We start from the raw sequence: 25,141 nt of genomic DNA on the forward strand, positions 1-25,141 counted from the left end.
CTTGTGGAAAATATCTACTGCTGGGAGGACTATATATGGTGCATGTGCTTATGTTGTTTGGTGGCTAGCGGAGTGTATATGTAGATCTGTCTGTCTTTGTGGTATATCTACGAGAATCTGGAGGTCGATAGCTATATGCAAGATGCAGAAGTGATGATTTTGTATGGTGCAAGAACGAATTGTGTGTAACATATCGATATGGTACGTGGTGATATAGCCCAGTTGCAGATCGTTTTCACGATGAAAAATTCAAGTTTTCCTCGACAGTAGCTGAGCAGTGTAATTGAGGAAGTGCCTTTGGTGATAGTTTCCGTATTACATGATCTGTAGACCAGTTTTGCAGGGTGTAAGTGTCAGTGCAACATGAATGCTGTACGTTCTTTTTGAGATCTCTTCAAAATAGTTTTGCTGTCGAAAGTTTCGTGTGCAGAAAATGGCGGACAGTGGTCCCACATTGGCAGCAGCAGCAGCAGTTGGGTGGGTAAATTCAGTACGGACCAATCAGAATGCTCCATTCACAAGACATCCTTTGTGTGGGATAAAGGAGCGACTACAGACCGGTTCGAATAAGAATAGGGCCCGGTATCTGCAGAAAGTTCTGAGACACATCCAAACAGACCACCCATCTCTGGCAAGGCGCTGTTCCCCATCCGCCATTGAGGCTTTAGAGCATCGCTGGACCACCAGCTATAGGACACCGAAAATTCCAGCCATTTTTTTCGTGTGTAGGACAGTGCTTCAGATTGTTCTTATTTTCCCATCTGTGCTTAGACGGCGCAGTGCACTTCGAGAAGTGAGGAAAATGGTGTCTCTGACTCCAGCAGCAGGAAATATAAACTTGGCCCACTCACCGTTCGGAAAAGTGACGAACACCACAGCCGCTGCAGAGCTCAGGAATTTTTCTCTCTCTGGTAGTGCCGTCAAACAAGTAGTTAATATTCGAAAATTTGTCCACGTCCCGTTTAGAGTTAGAGAAATATTTATTTCGACTTCCAAATATAGTCGTTTTGGCGTGTAAATTCAGATATTGCAGTTGATATCGCATTTAGGATCTGTTTTCCAGAAAAGCGTGTGAGGTGTCTCATGGACGTTTCACAATGTGCAGCGATCTTTTTACTTTTTTTTGTGAGTCTGTGTTCGTGTCTAATGATATACGTCGCAAAACTGATGCAAACTACTGTAATACAATCTTTTTTAAACGTTATTTAGGGACACATTCAGTTGAATTTAGGGGAAGTATCTCTGGGAGGTTCCACAAGTGTGCCACCATCTTTTTTTGTAGAATCTGTGTTTAATTGTGGCGGTGGTGGTATTCCTCGGAATAAAACGTGTAATTGTTTAAAGAGTCTCACGTCATCCGCAAAGCTGTGTCTCTGTTTGTGCAGTGGTGCATGTACTTCCTGCGACACTTTAAGGTTAAGTATGTGACAACATTGCGCGACACCGGTTGTAATAACTTCCGAAGCAGTTAGTGTCGAGCGACAAAGGGGATCCGTGCGCTGGGGCTGGGAAGGAGGAGGGAGGGCCGCGGGTACTTCAAACGCGACAGGCAGTGCCCTGCTGCGCTGCGGCCCCGGCGTGGCCGTGCCCGCTCCCCGCCCGTTGGAAGGGCCCACGCGTCCCACTGGCTGGAAGGACGTCTCGCCTCTTGCGCTTCCGAACACTGACTGACTCGACTTTTATCTAACGATCTGCAGCTACTGCACGCGCATTTGTGATTACGAGTTGCGAAGCGTAACTTAGCCTCATCCTGCTGCCTCTTCGTTATTTCATGAAGCGTATTCGTCTTCACGAAATATCATTGCTATCGACGCAGTCCTTACATGCACGGTTACAACTAACACACTCTTCCTCCTGCAGCAGAGACATCTCATCCACTGAACACAGTAAACACTTAATGTCCGCCCTCCCAGTGCAGCAGCTAAACACAGGTTGAGACCTTTTGCCGCCATTTTTCCCCAGACCGCCGTCTTGGATTACATCGTGGGTCGGGAGAATGGGAAGGCCGACTACAGTCTACGACAACTCAAAGTGTTTATTTAAACAATGCATACAAAATAAAGATTGCAATTGAGCAACCATGTCTCCACTTAGCTGGCGCAACCACAAGTAGTATTTGAACGGTACAGCGATAGTTTAATGAGTTTTTAAAGGGTTCCTCGTCTTTTAGTCCACCTCCGTAGCTGAGTGATCAGCGCGGCTGACCACATTGCGGAATGCCGGGGTTCGTTTCCCAGTACTGCCAGAGATTTTTCCTCGGTGGGAGGACTGGAACGGGGTCGATTCAGCCTCGCGATAACAGCCGAGGAGAAGCAGCGGCGCCACGTCTGCCAACCCGACAACGGACGGGAGAGCCGTGTGCCGATCCCGTCCCTATCCACACGGCGGCTGACTGGCACGGAACCCCCGGCTGTACCGTCTTTGGCCGAAGCGCTGGCTCGGGCGCCGCGGCAGCTACGTATGGAGTACTTACCTTACCATCCGATTTCGGTGAAACTATTAGGTGAAAAAAGTTGATTCTTCTACATCTTACAGCCTGATATCTTCGCTCGATAAAGGACTGAATTTATTTTCGTCATTCGTCGTGGTTACTTGCTGTATTACTTTAAAGTGAACCAGTACACGATATTTTATTGGGTGTGCAGAGATAAAAACGCACTGCGTAGACTTTGCGTATAGTTCATTTTAGGTAATACATTATTGCGTATGAAATTTAGCCAACATATCGAAATTGTTTTTAAAGCTGAGAGCAGAACGATAGCTATCACCGTCGGCGAGGTGCAACCGATACTTCGCCCTGCTCACCGTAAACATGTGGTCGTATCAGCCCCAAATTTCGCAAACAGTTCAATAAATAGTTTTTTTTTGCAAATGATAGCTCATAAATGGTCGCATATTATGTCGCAACGTAAGTGTGCAAAATTTATTTATCTATCGAGACGTCAAAGTAACTATACTTTTTCACTATGGATCGATGAACTTTTTTAAACGGAATTTAACAGCATTTTAAATGAGAATTACAGTGACATGGGACACATTAATATCTACCATATCCTATATAGACCTACAGAAGTTAAACCGAAACTAATGTGCTAATATGTCATAAGATGTAAGTTGCTAAGTCTCTTTCGTTTTGTAAGTAACAAACGCTTTTTTCCTTGCTGCAATGTATGTTAATTGTTCCAGATGCGTTTCGCCTGTTACTTTGAGGTATCTTCAGTTGAGTCTAGAGTAATTCAGTTTTCTTTTGATATGCGATATTTGTAGTTAATTAAAAGAGTTCACGTCTTTTTTTTTTTTACGTAAATAAGTGACTACTTACAGTTCATCCAGTTTTTGGCTGACATCAACGTTTCTTCTCATCTGGTCACATGCTGGAGGTCGTACTAAAACTTAACTTACGGAACATAAGCACATTTTCACGTTTGCTCTTTTTCCTTCGTAATTTTCATGTTTTTTGTGCTAATTGGTGTGGAGTCCTATTGTTCCTCTGTCACTAGCTGTAGACATTTTCCCGAAAACTGTGATTTAAAGTCGTAACTGCAGTGCGTTCACTTCTGGCCCTTCCCACATGCTTTATCTGCATGTTGCCAGACTAACGAATGATATGCTGAAAATTGATGTCTGTTCACTTCTGTTCTCCTTATATCTGTATGTGTGCGTAGCTAGTCAGGGCGAGTCGCAGAAAGTCGAGTGTCAATGTAGTGGCTGTCAGAGAGTGTCTGCAAGTTTTGGTGTTCAGTTGATTTGACTTTTGGTTTAAATGTCTTGTGGAGGGGTTCATACTTACATCATATGAAATAGTGGAATAACAGTCCAAAAGATGATTATTATCAGAATATTATCACCCAAGCCCTTTGTCCTCACTTTTACACGAAACTCTCCACTAAACATTGAAACCAAAATTCGAATCAACTGAATACGAAAACTTTCAGCCAGTCTCTGACAGCTGTTACATTCATACTCAACTTTCTACAACTCGCCCTGACTAACAAACACACGCATACACAAAGAGAACAGAAATGAACAGATTTTCCAGCATATACTCCGTTAGATTGGCGACATGTACATACACAAAACCAAACAAGAAGAGACATAAATTGAACACACGGTAGTTACGACTTTAAATAAGCTTTTGGTAAAATATCCGCAGCTAGTGACAGAAGAGTAACAGTGCTCTACACCAATCAGCGCAAACAACACGAAAATTGTGAAGGAAAAAGTTTGTAACTTTAAACTGCGCTTATGTCTCGTAAGTGAAGTTACGGCGCGCCCGACAGCCTGCGGCCAGATGGGAGTAGACGCAGACGCCAGCCAAAATCTTAATTAACTGTAAGCAATCACTTAGTCACATCAAAAATACGAGATGAACTGTTTATAATCTACAAATTTCGCAATGATTCCACTGGAAATGTCTTAAAAAAAAACGAGAAACACGAGTGGAACAAATTAAATACATCACAGGACGCAAAGGGCGTTTTGTTATTTACGATACGAATATTTCTGTGCTTGCTGCTGGTGACGGCCATGTAAAAAACTCGTTATCAATTATTTCGTTTTGCCTTAAGACATTTTGTTTATTTTCAGTGTCTGGAATACTTTATAGTTATATGTAATAACACCAGACTGCCATTACTCTTTCCAGAATCGCCAAAATAGTCTTCACAGGCGATTTCTTTTAAAGAAAGATTTTACATCTCTGATCAAATCTTTGTGTCAAATACCTTGGCATAAAGTACCAAATATAATATTATGTGAATCGCTTTCAATATCCATAAAGTCTCACTGACCCTAGTCTTGTTATGAAGTACCAGTCATAATAATTGGTTTCACAGTTACCACTTTACAGTTACCACTTTAGGTGTTATGATCCAATTGCCGATTCGATGTGTAATTGCCAAAATGCCCTATTTATTTTTTGATTAACTTGCTTTTCCGACACAAACAGTAATTAAAAATAGTTTCATACAATGTTAGTGCACCCTTTAATACGTCTGAAAATTGTCACGTGATATTTGAAGTCAGTGGAAAAGCCTCCACTGCACAAAAAACGTGTGGCAGCATATGCAGAACTCCACTGCAATACATACATTTGCCCCTGATGTCTTCTACACAGTTTGCGAACTGCCAGTGCATTCTAAAGTCATGGTCACTCATTGGCTGATGAAAGAATACACGTTCTGTGGAAAATGCCACAAATGGTAGAGTGGCCAAAACAGTAGTTCAGCTTTATCATTTGCTGATAGTCGCCATAAGAAAACTGCATTCAAATTGTAATTTTTCGCTAACATAAGGCTGTCTGCAGTGAGTAAGAGAGATGCATACACAAATACATTACAACTGATATGTGCTACAGGCTATATTAAACAAATATTCTGGCTATAAATACGCAACTGACCTATCTAATCAAAGGTAATGTTATTTGCTGCTGGGCTGCATTAACAAGAAATACAATTCGACTCACTATTCTTTTGTCGTAGTCTCCAACCTGAAGACTGTGTTGATACAGCGCTCCACATTAGTCTATCCTGTGTAGGCCTCTTCATCTCTACCGAACTATTGCAAGCCTTGCTCTCTCTATCTCTCTCTCTCTCTCTCTACAATTTAACCTCTATTACCAAACTGACGATTCCCCGATGCCTCATACTATGTCCTGTTAACTTATCCCCTCTTTTAGACAAGTTGTGCCATAATTTCCTTTTCGTCCTCAGTTTAATTCAGTACCTCTTCTTTAGTTATACGATCTACGTGTCTAGTCTTCAGCATTCTTTTTTAGCACCACATTTGGAAAGCGTCCGTTGCCATCTTGGTGATCGTCCACGTTTTCTTACATACACACAGTCCACATAAATACCTTTATAAAATACTACCCAACCATTTAAATTTGTATTCTACGACGGTTGTACCAATAATATGGTTTCCATATTTTTTACAAATAGGAAACATTGCTTATTGTTATTAATTTATACATAGTTGAAAAGATTACACTTTTGTCTATTTTTCAACACAGTCTCCATTTTTTTCGACAGACTTTTGAAGACTGCGCTCCATCGACTGTCGTCGGATAGCCTAGCATCTTCCCTCGAGGCTGCAGCTCATTGGGAACTTTACCTTTGGTACGACCCTCGTATGTCAATAAATTTTCTTTTCCAGACGCTTTTCTTGCTATTGGCGGTCTGCATTTTATACCCTCGCTGCCTCTGCCTCCTGAATTACTGTTTCCCTTTCACGTCATTAACGTCTTACAACTGCAGTTTAGGTTCTGTACAAGTTAACATCACGTGTCCCTGTGTTTTTCCCTGATACCTCCAGAGGTTCAAGGAGTGTCTTTCAGTTAAGATTGTCAAAACCTTTCTCTAAATATACAAATGCTATAAACACTGGTTTGCCCTTCTTCAGTCAGTCTACTAAGTTAAGTGGCAGGATCAGTATTGCCTTGCATGTTCAAACACTTCACAGTAATCTAACATTGCCCTCACGTTACTTTATATAGCCCCTCCACCTCTCCTTTCTACATATTCATTCCACCTTCTAGGTTTCCGATCTTTGCTTAGATTTGGCTTGCCAAATGAGCTCTTGACAGCTGCTTCTCTTCTCAGCAAAGTTTTCTTTCCGATTTTTCTTATTTGGTTTCGGCATCTATGTTTCCTGAGTGCAGTATCGCAGCTCCAATTTTGGATTTTGTCAACGTCACTTTTTAGACATCTCCATTCCCTATGGCCTACTTTATTTGCGGCATTTTTGTATTTCCCCTGTTGTCAATTAAATTAAATTCATCGTGTTTTATCCTTTTTCCCATTTACATCCTCTGCTGGCTTCACCAGTTGTTCTCTCAATGATTTCCATTCGTATTGTAGTGGATTCTTTCCTCTACTTCGGCCAGACCTTGTTTGATGGTCCCTTTAAGATTATCGATCTTAACTTATTCAGGCTCTCTCTTCTTAATTTGCTACCGTTTACTATCTGTTTAGTCGTGAACTGTAGTTCATATCCAATAAATTATCGTCGGTCTGCGTCTGCACCGGGAAATGCCTAACAAGTTAAAATCTGGTTTCGAAAACTCTGTTCCAAATATGCATCCTTCATTCGCGATTATTAAGCACACTTTTGGCAATGATTAAATTACACTCTGTGCAAAAATTCTTTCAGTTGGCTTCTCCTTTCATTCCATACCCCAAGCCTACGTTTTCCTACTATTTTCGTTTCCTATACCTGCTATCGAATCGCAGTCTCTCATCAGATTTTAAAATTTTGTCTTTCTTAAATGTCTAAATAATCTCTTTTCTCGTACATTGTTTCAATCTGTTGATCATCTGAGGTGTAGCGAGGCATGTAAATGTGCATCACTGTGGTGTGGGTGTTCGCTTTATATCTAATCTTGGTAATGACACTATTAATGGCAGTTTAGAGATGGAGCTGAGTTTGGTGGTACTATTTCATTAGTAGTTTCACAGAGTGGTTAAAATACTGAGGGTCAACTATCAGACGTTTTCAGTTACGAATAAATGACTACGACGTAACAGGTAATGTACTGTCGTTACAGTAAACTGCGTTTAGGTACTGCAATTTGCAATATTAAATGGTGTTATGAAAGTAACAATAAGTTTCTGTTCTGGGGCGATCGGTTTTCTAAATGAGACAGTAAACAGTTATGAATAGTAATCATCAAATGTGTTTATGATGAAATTAGAAAACACGAGTAACGAAATATGTGAAAGAGCACATCGTAAGGAAAATAAAACATCGCTACGTCATCATCCAACTCGGTCTTTCTTTCGTGCAGGTTCGCGGTATAGTTTATGAGAAGCAGCCGGCGTCTCAGTGGGTGGCCGGCCGGCCCACACCCCACCAGTGGCGGCCCCTCACCGGCTGCCACAGCTGCCGCTGCTTCCAGACAGGGGCGCCCGCCGCTGCAGCGCCGCAGTGTGGCGGGAATCCGCCTCCAGAAATACTGCGCCGTGACGAAATGTGAGTACACGTTTGTAAACTATTAGTATGTATCGACTCCAGTCTTTTGCTATGTACCGGGTGATAAAGTCAGTATAAATTTGAAAACTCAATAAATCACGGAATAATGTAGATAGAGAGGTACAAATTAGAACCAAAAAAATACAAAATTTCAAAAAATGTCCGACAGATGGCGCTTCATCTGATCAGAATAGCAATAATTAGCATAACAAAGTAAGACAAAGCAAAGATGATGTTCTTTACAGGAAATGCTGAATTTGTCGGCCATCATTCCTCAACAATAGCTGTAGTCGAGGAATAATGTTGTAGACAGCACTGTAAAGCATGTCCGCAGTTATGGTTAGGCATTGGCGTCGGATGTTGTCTTTCAGCATCCCTAGAGATGTCAGTTGATCACGATACACTTGCGACTTCAGGTAACCCCAAAGCCAATAATCGCACGGACTGAGGTCTGGGGACCTGGGAGGCCAAGCATGATGAAAGTGGCGGCTGAGCACACGATCATCACCAAACGACGCGCGCAAGAGATCTGTCACGCGTCTAGCAATATGGGGTGGAGCGCCTGGTTCTAATAAACCCCATGTCATTCCAAGCATGTGTGTCAATTTTTACCTCTCTGTCTACATTATTCCGTGGTTTATTAAGTTTTCAAATTTACACTGACTTTTTGATCACCCAGTATATCACCCACATTCTGTTTAATTTTTTTGACCTTTATACAATGATTTTTATTGTAATTTTTTGTCCACACGACAATTAGCTTCCATTAGTACGTTATAAACATTTTTATTTTTTATTGATTGATTTAACCGATTTGATTAGGATCACAAGGCCTTCTCTTACATCGAACCAAGGTTTCCGACGTACAGAATATATTACATAGTAGTTACCTAAGAAAAGAATAGTTTTAGTATGACATCTAGTATTAAAACGATCCGAGTGTCTGCAGTGGCGATGTGACTAAACTATTCTCATCATGAACTAAGAAAGTTAGTACTGTTGTTATTTGTACTACTGCAGCTGCAGTCACTAATAGTGATATCAGTAATAACGATAGTAATAGTAATAGCCTAGTATAATAATAATAATGACAATAGTCGCGACATTAATAGCAATAATGATATTGTAAAGAAAAAATTAGGTCTACAAAACAGATGTTTTCTGATCTAACGAGTTCTGGGAAGAGGAAATTTCTGGAGATTACATCGGTTAAGAATACTGGGAAGTGAAGAAGATCAAGTTGCAAATAGGGAATTACAAGGGCAATGAGTGCGTACAGGGACAATGGTAACCTTATTGTTGCTTTAGTAGATATGTCATTACCTGTCTTCTGAAGCCGACGCTGTTATTTAGTTGTGTGACATAATGCGGGAGGTTATTCCGGTGTCGGGTTGCTGCTACTGACAAGGGAAGCTTCCCATCCCACGCCCCTCAGGTTTAGTGGTGAGATGGCCCAGCGGACAGCCCGTCAAACACTGAGTACAAATCAAGCACGAAAACAGGAATAAGGTGTACTCAACTGCGAAAAGATGCAAAATAGAAACAGCGAACGGTCCAAGTACGAGATGTGCAACATCGACCGAACTGCAAGGAGCACGGTGTCGTGCTTGTGTGCTCACACGGTGTTAGACGGGAAAACACAAGATCCTTGTTCAAATCTCGCTGATGCGCCACTCTTTTCTTTCACATAATTATGAACATTCGAACCGGTCACTGACGTGCCTGTTCTTCTGTAGTCTCGGCAACTGTCACACTACAGAATGGTTCCAGAATATCAGTCGAGTGGTAACAATATACTACCGTCGCGAGTAAATGTGACGAACAGCGAAAGCAGGCGAGACGTCGCATAGACGTCTCACAGAAATGAAATAAAAAACACAAATAAAAAGGTGTGAACTATGTTACAACAAAGGAATTCGACAGTCAAAACTTCCAAAACGGAACGCAGGCCTCGTAATATGTGGCACTTGTGTGGAACAAATAGCAAGTATGTACATCTGGAGGACCCTTCATAACAACGTTGCTGTTGCAAACGGAGGTTACACCACGACACAGACACTGAGAGATGGCATGAGCCCCCTCTCATATTTCTGTCTTACTCTGAGTAATTCGATTTTTTTCTCCAATTGCATGCGGTGGAAAGTTGCTATTCCTTCACATGCGGACTTCCCACGAAGCGTCTCTCGTCACCCGGGTGGTCCGGTGACAGGCGGGTTCTCCTGATTTTGAAAGGGTTAAGCCGACGGGTGTGAGGGACTCGAGTGGATGCTTTCCAGACGCCGACATTGTCATGAGACACAGCCACAGGGGCCTGACGGAGCGGCTGGGCTAGAGATTCCGTTACTTCGCAGAAACTTAGTGAAAACACTTTCTGGAGGGCTACCAGCGAGGCGTGGGAATGACTTGTGTTCCCAGGCAGTCTTGGCGGGCAATCATTTCTGCAAAATCATAACTGTGATTGGCTTGCTCACGGGATAGCTCCATGACGTAGCAAAATCGCCGCAGAAATTGGCACCAAGTGTCTCCATTGGTGGATTAGTAGTGCGTTGGCAATAGAGTGGAATTTTCCGCCGGTTTTCGAGTTGCTGATTGGAATGTTTAACCACGGCCACTGTCGTGGGGGTCGGAATGTTCTGTGTTCAGCTTGTACGGGTGGTCTTGAAGGGTCGGCTCTCGCCTTTCGGGTGGAATAGGTTACAAGACTGAGCTCTCGCTGCTCTGGACAGCCTGCCTTCCGTTGGCTGTCTAATATACTTTTATTTAATTGTAACTGACGAAGCTGCTGAAGTTTCGACTTCAACGTAACTTTCCGAGTACAGTCGGCAATTAGCGTTCTGCGTACAAGAGGCCTATGTTGTCCGTCTTGAGCAGTTCTGGCTAAAGTTTACTGTATCGGAGTTACTGTGTGACTGCGCTTGTTGAAATCAATCACTGTACCGTCAGTGATTGTGTAGCGAGCCTTCTTCGTCTCCCTCAGAGGCGCATTTGTATTGCTAGGAAGTCTTTAGTCTGGAACAACCAGACCAGGATAATTTGTTTCGAGCTATACTCGCGACATTATCATCACCACGACAGGACGTCGAAGCAACCAGCCATCGCCTCCGGTACGCCAGATCGTGTTCTTGTAGTTAAGAAGACAGCTTGGTAATGTATGTCCGCAGCACCGGCAGATTAGGGAATTTTGCTAGGTGATAATCAGAGCTCAGCAGAGCGCGCCTGTTCGTCTTTTCTAACTTTGTTCTGTCTTGGGTGTTCATTGTCTGAGTTCTCACTACTGTAGCAGCAGTTAATGTTGGGTTGGCTGGGTGTTTCTCTTAAGATTTGAGTTCCAGCCACATGGTCATAAATATCACAATCTAGTTTATGGACAACTTCACCTTCACAGCATTTATTTGAGTATCCAATTTGATGTATTGTAAATGTTTCATGTGTTTTGTTTATTATTTTCAGTTTAGTCATAATAAATCAAATCGTTATTTAGGACAGAACTTTCATTCTGTTAATCGGTAGAGCAACCCTTTCATTTCTCACTAAATTAATGAAAGTTTCCTTTATTTAATTAATTTCTATCACATTAAATTATTGCAGGTGCCAGACTCTTTTCTACTCCACTTGCAGGGTCGATTAGTCAGTTCGCGTTTCTTCTTCATCCATGTGCAACAGTAAAAGTTGGAGTTAGAAAAGGAGGGGCTTAGAGCATCATTTACATATGAAGATTCTAGAAGAATTTAGTGTTAAATACACTGCTAGCCCCGGCACCTCGCAACACAAATTTGAATATAACGAACAGACGCGTCAATGACCGGACGGACAGGTCATAACTCTGAAAAAACAACAATAAGAACAACAACAACAACAACAACGATGGTTCACGACGGAGGTTAGAACACGGATCAGCCCCTTCGCTGTTCCACACCGCGACGCCGTGGCTCCTGAAATGCGCCCGATGTTGCACGCCTTCAAGTTGGACAGTTCAGTATTTCTACTTCCCTTCTTCTTTCACAGTTCGGTACACCTTCTTCCTGTTTCCAAGCTTGACCTGTGTTCAGCTTTTGACGCACTACATGTGGCCACCTTACCACTAAATCTGAGAGGGTTGCGATGGGGAGATTCCCTTGTGAGAAGGACTTTCATAAGGTGGCTGAACGATGGTGTGGGATAGAGGGTTTTGCTCCGATAGGAGCGAGCGCTTCTTCCGTGCTGTTCAGACGAGAGCGTTAAGGCCGAGGAGAGATACGACGGGCAGTGCTCTTTGATAAGACCGTAGAGAAGACACGGTCTGCGTGCGAACACATTGGGCACTCTGTGAGTCTCCCTGAATTCTACACTCGTGTTCAGCAAACGCAGTACACCTCGAACGACTAGAGACAGGAACTTGATATTTTTAGGACATATACATTGGTATGTTCAGCAGAAATGATTAGCATTTAAGTCACCTCGGTTCAGTGTGTGTCCTGTTGCCTAGTGGGCACAGGGTCCGCCACGGGCCGTGTGACAACTTGTCCGATGTGTGACGGCATCGACGCGTATACGTCCTGTGGTATGTATAGCCATTCGTGCTGCGTTCACCTGGTTCTGAAGTTCATCTGTGGTGGTCGGCACTGCCCCTGTCGTTTCACCACATCACTCCCACACATTTTGGATTGGCGACAAGTCTGGTGAGCCGTCGGGCCAGGGCACGTGTGGTCGTGCACTGTCTTGCTGAAAAATGGAGTTTGGGGTGTTGTGCAGAGAGGGGCGTGGCTGCGTGACGCAGCACGTTATTCACGTGGGTCACACTGGTCGCAGTGCCCTGGACACGCGCCGACTGTGATTTGTGGCTGCACCAAATAGCATTGACTAGAATACTCTCTTTCAAATTCTGAAGGTGGCAGGGGTAAAATACAGGGAGCTAAAGGCTATTTACAATTTGTTCAGAAACCAGATGGCAGTTATAAGAGTCGAGGTGCATGAAAGGGAAGCAGTGGTTGGGAAGGGAGTGAGGCAGGGTTGTAACCTCTCTCCGATGCTATCCAATCTGTATATTGAGCAAGCAGTAAAGGAAACAAAGCAAAAGTTCGGAGTAGCTATTAAAATCCATGGAGAAGAAATAAAAACTTTGAGGTTCACCGATGACATTGTAATTCTGTCAGAGACACCAAAGGGCTTAGAAGAGCAGTTGAACGGAATGGAAAGTGCCTTGAAAGGAGGGTATAAGATGAACATCAACAAAAGCAAAACGAGGATAATGGAATGTAGTCGAATTAATTCGGGTGATGCTGAGGGAATTAGATTAGGAAATGAGACACTTTAAGTAGTAAAGGAGTTTTGCTATTTGGGGAGCAAAATAACTGATGATGGTCGAAGTAGAGAGGATATAAAATGTAGACTGGCAATGGCAAGGAAAGCGTTTCTGAAGAAGAGAAATTTGTTAGCATCGAGTATTGGTTTAAGTGTCAGGAAGTCGTTTCTGAAAGTATTTGTATGGAGTGTAGCCATGTATGGAAGTGAAACGTGGACGATAAATAGTTTGGACAAGAAGAGAATAGAAGCTTTCGAAATGTGGTGCTACAGAAGAATGCTGAAGATTAGATGGGTAGATCACATAACTGATGATGAGGTATTGAATAGAATTGGGGAGAAGAGGAGTTTGTGGCACAACTTGACTAGAAGAAGGGATCGGTTGGCAGGACATGTTGTGAGGCATCAAGGGATCATCAATTTAGTACTGGAGGGCAGCGTATAGGGTAAAAATCGTAGAGGGAGACCAAGAGATGAATACACTATGCAGATTCAAAAGGATGTAGGCAGCAGTAGGTACTGGGAGATGAAGAAGCTTGCACAGGATAGAGTAGCATGGAGAGCTGCGTCAAACCAGTCTCAGGACTGAAGACCACAACAACAACACAACCAAATAGCACTCCAAAACACAAGGCCTCGAGCTGGTGCTGTATGTTTTATGCGAATGCAGTCACTGTGATGCCGCTGCCTTATCGCCATCATTTTCAAACCAACAGAACCTGGATTCGTGCTAAAACAGTATCTGATGCCATTCCTGTCTACAGTTACGTCGTTCTGTGCGCCACTGTCACCCAGCATGTTTCTGCACATTCGGCAGTGGACGACGTATACGTAACCCATACCCTAGTAAATGGCGACGGGCTGTCACCCCTGATACTGTGCAGTGTGTTACACTGTTCCATTGTTGCGCCAGAGACGAGGAGTACACAGGTCTGTCCTGCAATGCCATTCTGACGAGGTGTCGATCTTCTCGGAGGCGGTGGATGGTCTGGGTGTTGCGACACGACCCAACTCCTCGTGTTCTACAGTCTTCTGTGAACATTCTGCACACACTCGTTGCACTGCTAAATCAACTCGTTCCACACGAGCAGCAATTTCCCAGATGGATGCATCACATTCTCTTATGCGAATAATGTTCCGTCTTTCGAACTCACTGATTTGGCGGTACGGCTAGGGCATGTCTGCCAGGCAACTATCACGTCTGCTCCAGTCACACTGGTTCGTAGCGACAACGAAAGCTGCTGGCACATTTTACCGGCAGATAGTGTTGTGCCACATTATCGACGTTGACGTCGAACCGACGCGGTTCAAATACTAATCATTTGTGCCAAACATACTAATGTACATGTCCTGATAATATGAACGTCCTATCTGTAGTCGTTAAGGTGTTCTGGTTTTTGGTTTTTTTTTTTAAGAGTATTTTGGTCCACCGAATCATACTGAACAGTCAACTTTAACGTCATCTGAGATTGTGCCTGGTATTTTCGATGAATGGTTAGGCTGACACTATGAGAAATACTTGACAAGCCGTGATAATAAAAGCCGAACTGTGTCGTCAACATAGAGCAGACTTGTAGCGCCAGGAACTCCGGCACTGTTTTGGAGCGATAGACTCGTATTTTTACTGTGTGCTGGCAAATAATAAACAAACGTCGCGCAAAGTTTCTGTTTGTTATACACAATTTCAAGTCCACCCCAGATATTATGGGGAGGCATGGGCCTGCAACCTTGGAGGAATCGACGACCACGACACAACAATATCGGTGGAAGTTGTGGGTTTGAGAATATACTGGGAGGGGCCCATCTATTGGTCCAAAATAATTTACATATGTTGGCCTCAGGGTGACTATAGTCCAGATATTCTTATCGAGAGTATCAGCAATTGTACTGACATTTAACAAATTCTCATTTATTCTTCAGTTTCCGTTGTACATTTTTAATTACATGACATGTTTCGATCGCTCTGGACGATGTTCAGACGTGAGGAGTTGCATCAGCAAGCGTCTTCTCTGCCAGAACCCCGTGTACTGACATCGGATTGTGACAGAGAGGAAGGGCTGCTGACGCGAGTGCTTACATCGAAGATGATACAGAGAGAGCGACACGATGGCTGGTTAATAGCGGAGTGTGGCAATATGGCAGCGACTGGCTTCTCTAGTTACGTATTAAGCGCGTTGTTGTGTAGTTTTGTTTCGTTTCGTTTTCGTCAACGTTCCGTAAGAATTTCACGTTATAGTTTATAGTTGTTCAGGGACCACGGAATGGTCTGAGAAGTGAAGTGGGCCGTGAGGTTGCCATTCATAAGGGCATTTCAATGAAAACGAGACTGGTGGCAAAAAGGTACGTGAATTGTTTATTGCTTCAAAGGTTATCGGCATACGTTCTAACACATGTAACACGCTGTGAGACAAGACGGTCGATGCCATCATCACGCAAAAATATTCGCGATTGCCTGCGGAAGCAGCATTCTACCCAGGCGTGCGCCTCTTCGCCCGAAACAAACTGACGGCTTCTGAAAGTGGAAGTCGCCCGGCGGTAGGTCGCGATTGTGTGGAGGACGTGTAGCAACTCCCCAGCGAAACTTCTGCAGCGTGCTGGAAACAACCTCGGCAACATGGGGACCCGCGCACGTGTATTAAGACTTAAGGCCATTTTTTGCTTATGTACGTAGTTTTTTTCCATCTGTCTTTTTTCATCTGAATACGTCTCATATGTTAAGAAATAATACGAAATACACCATCCGATTCAGCAGCGATTACCATCTCGAAGACTGTGTTCTACAAGTAGAGCTGATGGGAAGCTGACAGTGACGGGCACTACACACTGGTTCAAATGGCTCTGAGCACTATGGGACTTGACATGTGAGGTCGTTAGTCCCCTAGAAGTTAGAACTACTTAAACCTAACTAACCTAAGGACATCACACATATCCATGCCCGGGGCAGGATTCGAACCTGCGACCGTAGCAGCAGAGCGATTCCGGACTGAAGCGCCTAGAACCTCTCGGCCACAGTGCTCTGCCTACACAATGGGCTCCATCTGATCGTACTGAGTTATTCGTTAAACGACTTGGCGCATTACTCAACGTTTTAAGTTCTAAACAGAATGATGTACCGTAGTATAATGTGCACACTTTAATTTAAATGTTCTCTGCAAATCTATTATACAGGTATACTGGAGTCGCTTACCATTTCGTACAACCAAACTGCCGCCCATACGATTTATAACAAGAGTTTTGGTAATCGGCAATGGTTCTATTGACAACATTTCTATAGACACGACGAGATTTCAAAACTAATTCTGTAAGTACTTGCAGTTAAACATAAGGCTAACGAGTGAAACAGGAACAGAGGATTTATAAACGGACAACAAATGATGTTTAACACAGTGAAAAGATGTACACAACCCACTCGGCGTCAGTGAAAAATGAAACATAATGTGTAAGCTACGCTACAATTGCCAGGAAAATCGTTCCGAAACAACTTCAATAAATCACGATCGCCATTTTTATAAAAGTTGCTTGGTGCAGAGATGAGCTGCGGCCGCAGTGCCGGCGGAAGTGGCTCGTGTGTGGCGGGGTCGAGGCGAGCGGCGCGCCGCGGCGGGGCGCGTGATGAGAGGGCCGCAGGCAGAGGGGTCGCCGAGGCCGCTGCTGCCGCTCCGTCGCGTGCAGTTATCGCAGCGACGAAACGAGAATGACTTTGAGTAAAGGGGTCGAGGCTGGACGTGCGAGTAAACCTGTTTAGGAGAGAACAGCAGTCCGAGGTGTCCCTCAGCTCTGAGACGGTAACTGGTGTCACGGTCCTTCAAGTTTTTCCGGCGCGGACTCAGACTGTATGTTACTGACTATCGACTGCAGATTAAAACTGAAGAATTTCCAGGAAGGTAGGAAACCGAGGAGAAGCAGTCGGATAAATTGAAAGCACCGTCGACTATTGAATGTTTTGAAGGCAGCATTACGTAGCGGTTAGCTGAAAGTAGAGAAAAGAATGCAATAAGAGAAAAATGGGTAGCTTTTAACAGGAGATGGAACCTAGATAAATTGGAAGAACCACTGATTACTGAAAGTTTGTAAGGCAGCATTAGGCACGGTAGAGTGTAACGAGAGAAAGGAATACAATAGCACGAAAACGGGTAGCTTTGACGAACAAAAAAAAATGGCTCTGAGCACTATGGGACTTAACATCTCAGGTCATCAGTCCCCTAGACCTTAGAACTACTTAAACCTAACTAACCTAAGGACATCACACACATCCATGCCCGAGGCAGGATTCGAACCTGCGACCGTAGCGGTCGCGCGGTTCCAGACTGAAGCGCCTAGAACCGGACGAACAAAACAAAGAGAACAATGTAGGTGATACTATATTATATCCAGGAAAGGAGAAAATTAAAAAACGCGACAAACTAAGCAGACAAAAGGGAACGCAGACTTCCGAGAAATGATGACGGAGGAATGGCGAGAGAAGAAATCGAAAGCTGTAGACGTATAGATATTATGGGGAAAGTAAGTATTGCAAACTTAAGCAAAGTTCTAGAGAAAAAAGAAGCGGGTGCGCGAACACCAAGAATCAGAACGGAAGGTAGTACTAAGTAAGGAGGGCCGAATGGTGGAAGGACTGTGCCGAAGGGCTATACAAATGAAAAGAACAAGAATACGAAATTAATGAAAGGGAAGTTTTGGGCAATAAAGCGAAGGAGGTCGTGTGGCGCGAATAGGTGGGCGACAGCAAAGGGTAGGTCCGGCCGCCCGACTGGAAAGGTTTCCGGTAGCCTTGGCGGCCGCACACATTTTGCCGCCGCCAGGTATCAGCTGTGTACGCGAGTGTAGCTGAACGTAGCGGGCGGGTGTGTGCCTAGCGCGGTGCCGTGCTGGCAGGAGGGGGAGGCTGACATGGGGCGCCGGCACACAGCAGCGGTGGGGCCTGCCCGGCCCACACGTCCCCACCTCGTGGGGCTCTGCGGAGAGGTGGCCGGGCACTTTACGCCACCACGTCCTCTCCCCTTGCCGATCAAATGCGGGCAGTGTAAATTTCATCCGCCACCAGGATTCGAACTGCTTACCTCCGAGTCGAGCACCAGCACACAGGCACGCTTTCGCGATCCGTGTCGTGGTGACGGGAAAAGATCAGAGGCACGATACTGCGAGAAGTATTTCACAGAGCACCGGAAGACGTCGACAAGTCGAAATAAGGCACACACAGCAGATGTCATTCATTCAAAATTACTGTCATCCTCGGGAAAACATATCGCGAAGAACCCGTTCCACTTGCTATGCAACACGCATGACACAGACGAAAAACCCCCATACTCGTGCTCAGTAAATATTTTGTGCAACGATAAAGACACGCCGGCCGTTTTGGCCGAGCGGTTCTAGGCGCTACAGTCTGGAACCGCGCGACCGCTACGGTCGCAGGTTCGAATCCTGCCTCGGGCATGGATGTGTGTGATGTCCTTAGGTTAGTTAGGTTTAAGTAGTTGTAAGTTCTAGGAGACTGATGACCTCAGATGTTAAGTCCCATAGTGCTCAGAGCCATTTGAACCATTTTTTTTTTATAAAGGCACACGTTTTCAATTACAATTGAGATACGGTTATTGTCGTTTCGATAATGGTCGGGAAACATGCACTCGTGCAAAGTGGGAAGCATAACAGTGTACACACAAGATACAGTCTATTCGTTTTATAACGCAGCTTTAACTGAAGAGATGTATGGAGGGTGTTACAAACTCTCACGTATATTGGAGAAGGCCGAATGTATCAATTTGTGGTAAGAGACCCTGTCGGGGGACGACCGAGTCCAAAGTTATAAGCAAAACTTGGCCTGATAACTCTGACATTCGACCTCTTCTGCTGCTGCTGCAAGCTCCTTACTTTCCATATTTTGGGTGGAATCAGTACGGTCCAAAACAAGAAAAAGGTGTTGAGTAAACCCGGGTTCTTAAGTGCATACCTTGAGAGCTAAGAGCACTTGTTCAGTACAAGAGATGCCTTTCACAATAACAAAGGTGAACGAGTGCTCGTAGTTCTTACGGTATGCCCTTTAGAGCCCACGTTTAGTCAACATTTTCTTCTTATTTTGGTAATTACTACCTTCTTCACAAAGACGGAAAACGAGGAGATTGCAGTCCGAGAGCCGCACTGCCAGAAGCACCAGAATGATCTTCGCTCACAACTTTCGACTCGGTCGTTTCGGGACCAGGGTCGCTTACATCAAACTGATATGTTCGGAATTCTCCAACATACCTGAAAGTTTGTAACATCATCACGGAATCACCCTCTATAACGAATTCATTGAGTATACAAACAGCATTGCTGACTTACAGAAGTTTGCCACACGAATTAAGCAAAGTCGCTGTGTTTACTGCGAGACCACTCATCTGAGCGTGGGATGTGCGGTGTCACGTGCTCTCACTGACGAATTACGCGTGCGATCGAAAACTGTGTAGGAGAGCACGAGTAGTGAGCAGAGTTACTGCCGCGGCGCGGCGGCACGCTGATATCTGAAAGTCACTGATCACGATTGTGGACAATACGTGAAATATATGTTTGAAAATTTTGTGTACGATTATTTCAGAAAGTAGAAGTTGATGTGTTACAGTTCGTTACAGCGAGAAAAGAGCATCGAGGAGACCAAGTGTACTACGTCCGCATCGGAGGCAACAGAGAGATAAACTGAGAAGAAAGGCAGAATAACCGCAAGTGTCCACTGAAACAAGTACGTACAATCCACCCGATACACTGCAGATCCTGAGCCAGGCGCTTCTTCGTTCGCGGGATACTGGTGGACTGCAATCTGTCTGTCTGGTCTGGCACGACGTCCTAGAGGAGGCATAACAACGTCACGCATCTGTCGATTAGTTGGAGCCGGCCGAAGTGGCCGCGCGGTTCTGTCGCTGCAGTCTGGAACCGCGAGACCGCTACGGTCGCAGGTTCGAATCCTGGATGTGTGTGACGTCCTTAGGTTAGTTAGGTTTAACTAGTTCTAAGTTCTAGGGGACTAATGACCTCAGCAGTTGAGTCGCATAGTGCTCAGAGCCATTTGAACCATTTGATTAGTTGGACACTGTCCGATTGCAAGTTGTCCGGTGGGACGTCCTTTGGAATGCGTAACTGCATCCGTACTGGAAACACTGTCGAAGCGAAAGGAACGGCTGTAAGCAAGCCCCAAAAACAGGTGCGGAACAGGTACGAGGGGGGCAGTAAGAACACGAGTGTCTCCAGGAACAATGGAAATCTGAAATAGGTCAAGTAGGTAATGTTTGGATGGCAAAAAAATCCAATACTTTCGCAAACGCTGCGCGTCCTCTTTGAGCAGCGGTAGGTTCTGTTTGCGAAACCCAGATATTTTTGCATTTACTACGGTGCAGACTGGTACATTTCAGCCACAAACGCGTATGAGGACTTGTTCTTAAAATGAAAGCATGTGTCGCGTGAGTGACCGTACGGCAGAATTTACTAACAACGTGTGTGGCAGTGATGTACGGAACTAACTCAGGGCTCCAACCAGCCACGTTGCTGCTGCTGTTGCCGGGGTCCCCAGCTCTTGACGCACGTCTCCTCCTGAAGCCCCTCGGTTCCTGCCCTGCACACATCATCAACTTGACCTCCTTACTGTAGCCAAGTCTTTGACTCCTACAAATTTTACCCTCCACACTTCTCTCCATCACCAAACTGACAACTCATCGATGCCTCACGATTTGTGCCGTAGATTTCTGGTCTCCCCAATTCGATTTGGTACCTCTTCATTAGTGATTTGATCTTACCATCTAAAGTTCGAGGGTTCTCCTGTTGCGCCAAAGCTGAAAAGCTTCCGTGCCCTTCTTGAAGCGGTCGCCTCACTTCTACAGAAGCGCACACCGACATTCCAGACGAATGCTTTTACGCGAGAGTACATAAGATTTAAATTTATATGCCATGTTAGCATATCTCTGTTTTCACAAGACATTTTGTTGCTGTTCTCACTCTGCAATTTTTTGACTATTTCAGCCACGATGACTCAGGCTTCGGCATCTGATTTTCCAGTTTAATTTCCTCACAAGGGCACCGTACGGACGGACTTGTCCTCTCCGAACTTACAGGGTCTCCAGGCCGCGACCAGGGCAGCGACAAATGTAAACAGGAAGAAACAACTCGCGACTGATTTCGAGAAGATTGAGATCGAACATTTTAGTCGTGCTTACATTCTTTATACGGCCGCAAATATTCGAGGACTGTGCAGCCGAGCGAGTAAGCGCGTAGTTTTCTACAGTCTCTGGGCCAAATCTCGCTACAAGTACGCGTAATTCTAACTACAAATTTATTACGGTTGTGCAAATAACCGACGTTTAGTGATTAATTTATTATTTACACGATACTGATCCTGAGAAAGGGAGAAAAAGCTTTTATCTCGAAGACATTGGAAATAAAAAAAAGGACATACGAGAACCTCAATCAAACCACTATAGTCATTTCATTTGTATTATTGTGTGTACGTTTGCTAAAAGTGTAATGTGAAATGTGCGGAGCACTGCGCGAATCGGGATGACACTGATAATAGAAAATGGTTCAAATGGCTCTGAGGACTATGGGACTTAACATCTGAAGTCATCAGTCCCCTAGAACTTACAACTACTTAAACCTAACTAACCTAAGGACATGACACACACCCATGCGCCAGGAAGGATTCGAACCTGCGACCGTAGCAGTCCCGCTGTTCCAGACTGAAGCGCCTAGAACCGCTCGGCCACACCGGCCGGCACTGATAATAGAAACGTGGAAAACAATAATTACTGCGACACGCGGCACGTGTGATGAACGCCGAATTTTCAGTGTGTCTGTTGTAAAACAAAACTCGGTTTACATTCACAAAGAGTTCTGGGTCACCACACAAGTTAACGGTCCGTCACGGCTACCGAAGCATATCACCGAGTACTGGTGTGCACGGAACTGTCGGTATACAAGTGTCTGAATTTTTATGCAGCAGTCTCTAGAAGCTCTCTCTCTACTCTGCTGGACGACGCGGCCCTTTGACGAGGTCCTCCAGCCGCCTGCACGGACGGACGCAGGGCTGCACCAGCCGGGTGAGTGCATTTCCTGCACGCTGTCAGCATGGCGACGGGATCGAAAAACAAGTCTGCGTACCCAGTTTCGATCGAGTGATGTTGCGCTGGTAAAACTAACAGCTTACTCGGTCAGCTGCAGACTCCTCGAATGTTAGCGGCCATACAAAGTATGGTCTAAAATTTTCAAAACCGTTGTCAGTTGCATCTTGCTCTTTAGATATGTTCCAAGTCCGAAGCATGCCCTACACACCTTATCAATACGAATCGACTAGACGAGGAGAAGTTGGTACGGTCACGTTGTCAGTATCGTCCGATTTAGTTCGACTGCGCTCTACTATCCTTCTTTCAATTTTGTCGACGTCTGTCGTGTAATTTGTTTTACGCCTCTTAATCCGAACTAGAAACGTAGGAACGCTTTGAAAGGCACAGAGTAACTTGGTGTTAGGGCGTCGCTGCAAAACCTCGTCGCGTCGAGAATAAGGAGTGTCGACGTCATCCCAGGCCAGGGGGGGGGGTGCTCCCAGGTGGGCGAGGGCGCACCGCACGCCTACGCCTGCGGCAGCGGCGCGTCGCGGCGGCAGGGTCTCGTTGCTGTCACGGCCGTCTTTGCGCCTGGAAGAGCAGCATATCCTGTGCCCACTTTCCACCCGAAGCGAGGGCGCCAAATGCTGGAGTTTAACGTAAAAAAGGTGAATGTTCCAAATAATAGGCCTAGTCTATAAACGAGGATAAAACATTGTTTGGCCTCAGTATACGACTGAAATACCGGGTGATGAAAAAGTCAGTAAAAATTTGAAAACTTAATAAACCACGGAATAATGTAGATAGAGAGGTAAAAATTGACACACATGCTTGGAATGACATGGGGTTTTATTAGAACCAAAAAAAAAAATTGCTAGACGCGTGAAAGATCTCTTGCGCGCGTCGTTTGGTGATGATCGTGTGCTCAGCCGCCACTTTCGTCATGCTTGGCCTCCCAGGTCCCCAGACCTCAGTCCGTGCGATTATTGGCTTTGGGGTTACCTGAAGTCGCAAGTGTATCGTGATCGACCGACATCTCTAGGGATGCTGAAAGACAACATCCGACGCCAATGCCTCACCATAACTCCGGACTTGCTTTACAGTGCTGTTCACAACATTATTCCTCGACTACAGCTATTGTTGAGGAATGATGGTGGACATATTGAGCATTTCCTGTAAAGAACATCATCTTTGCTTTGTCTCACTTTGTTATGTTAATTATTGTTATTCTGATCAGATGAAGTGCCATCTGACGGACATTTTTTGAACTTTTGTATTTTTTTGGTTCTAATAAAATCTCATGTCATTCCAAGCATGTGTGTCAATTAGTACCTCTCCGTCTACATTATTCCGTGATTTATTCAGTTTTCAAATTTATACCGACTTTTTGATCACCTGGTACATCGAAGTGACAAAGAGACACGGGATAGGGATGTGCACATAATATACAGATGCCGGTACCGTGGCGTACACAAGGCGTAAAAGGACAGTGCAAGGGCGGGGCTGTCACTTGTACTCAGGCGACTCGTGGGGAACCAGGCTTCCGGCGTGGTAATCGCCGCACGTCGGCAGTTAGCGGACTCTGAACGTGGAATGGCAGTCCGTGCTAGACGCGTGGAACATTCCATTTCGGAAATCGTTGTGGAATTCAAAATTACGAGACCCACAGTGTCGAGAGTGCGCCGAGAACACCACATTTCACGGATTACCTCCCACCACGGACAATGTAGTGCCCGACAGCCTACACCTGACGAACGGCAGCAGCGGCGTTCGCGTAAGAGTTGTCAGTGCTAACAGACCAGCAACACTTCGTGAAATAACCGCGTAGACCAATGTGGGAAGTGCGATGGACGTATCCGATACGAGAGTCCTGCGAAATTTGACGTTGAAACACGCAATGGCGGCAAACGTCCGAGGCCAGTGCCTTACCTAACAGTACGACACTGCCTGCGTCGCCTCTCCTGGACTCGTGGCCGTATCGGTTGGAACCTGGACGACTGGAAAACGCAGGCCTGGGCCACATAAGTCGCTACTTGAGTTGGTAAGAGCTGACGGTGAGGTTCGAGTGCGGCGCAGACACCACGAAGCCACGGACCCGAGTTGTCAATAAGACACGCTGTGCGAGCTGGTGGTGGCTCCACAATGGTGTGGGCTGTGTTTACACGGAAAGGACTGGCGATCGTAGAATGGAAATGGTTGTTTTCGGCTACTCTGCGCCCATTTGTCTACTTCGTGTCCCCAAACAACGATGCAATTTTTATGGATGAAAATGTGCCATATCACCGGGCCACAGCTGTTCGCGATTGGTTTGAAGAACCGTCTGGACATTTCGGGCGAAGGATTTGGCCGATCAGATCGTCCGACATGAGTCCATCGAACATTTACGGGACATAACGGAGAGGTCAGTGCGTCTCGGGACCCAAACACTGTGGAAAGAGACCGAAATGGACGAGGATACCTAACACTGTGGGTAGGGATTATGTTGACCACTCCAACATTTCTTCGTGAAATTGTACGAATGAATCGGCAAGGAGTAACAGTTGTCAGGTATCGTAACGTGATCTCGGGACCAAGTGTGCGGTTGTTGCGAGGTGCCACGGGCCCAGACTTTGTACTCGAGGCCGATAATGCTCGACCTCATAGAGCGTGGGTGGTTGATATTTTCTCTAAAACGGAAGATATTCCACGCCTGGCGTAGCCTGCTCGCTCTCGCGATTTAAATTTCACACAACACGTCTGGGATGCACTAGGAAAACGGGTTGCGTCACGTCACCATCCACCAACCACTCTCCGCGACTGCGAGCTGCTCCGCAGGAAGAATGGGCGTTACTGCC

General features: G+C 45.1%; 1 protein-coding gene across 5 annotated transcripts in view; it reads right to left on the reverse strand.

Annotated features, from left to right (window-relative positions):
• LOC126460762 (carboxypeptidase E-like) overlaps positions 1-25,141 on the reverse strand; it is a 438,967-nt gene that overhangs the window by 360,987 nt on the left and 52,839 nt on the right. The window lies entirely within an intron of this gene.

The sequence above is a fragment of the Schistocerca serialis genome, chromosome 1 (assembly GCF_023864345.2).
Source record: "Schistocerca serialis cubense isolate TAMUIC-IGC-003099 chromosome 1, iqSchSeri2.2, whole genome shotgun sequence".
Lineage (NCBI taxonomy): Eukaryota > Metazoa > Arthropoda > Insecta > Orthoptera > Acrididae > Schistocerca > Schistocerca serialis.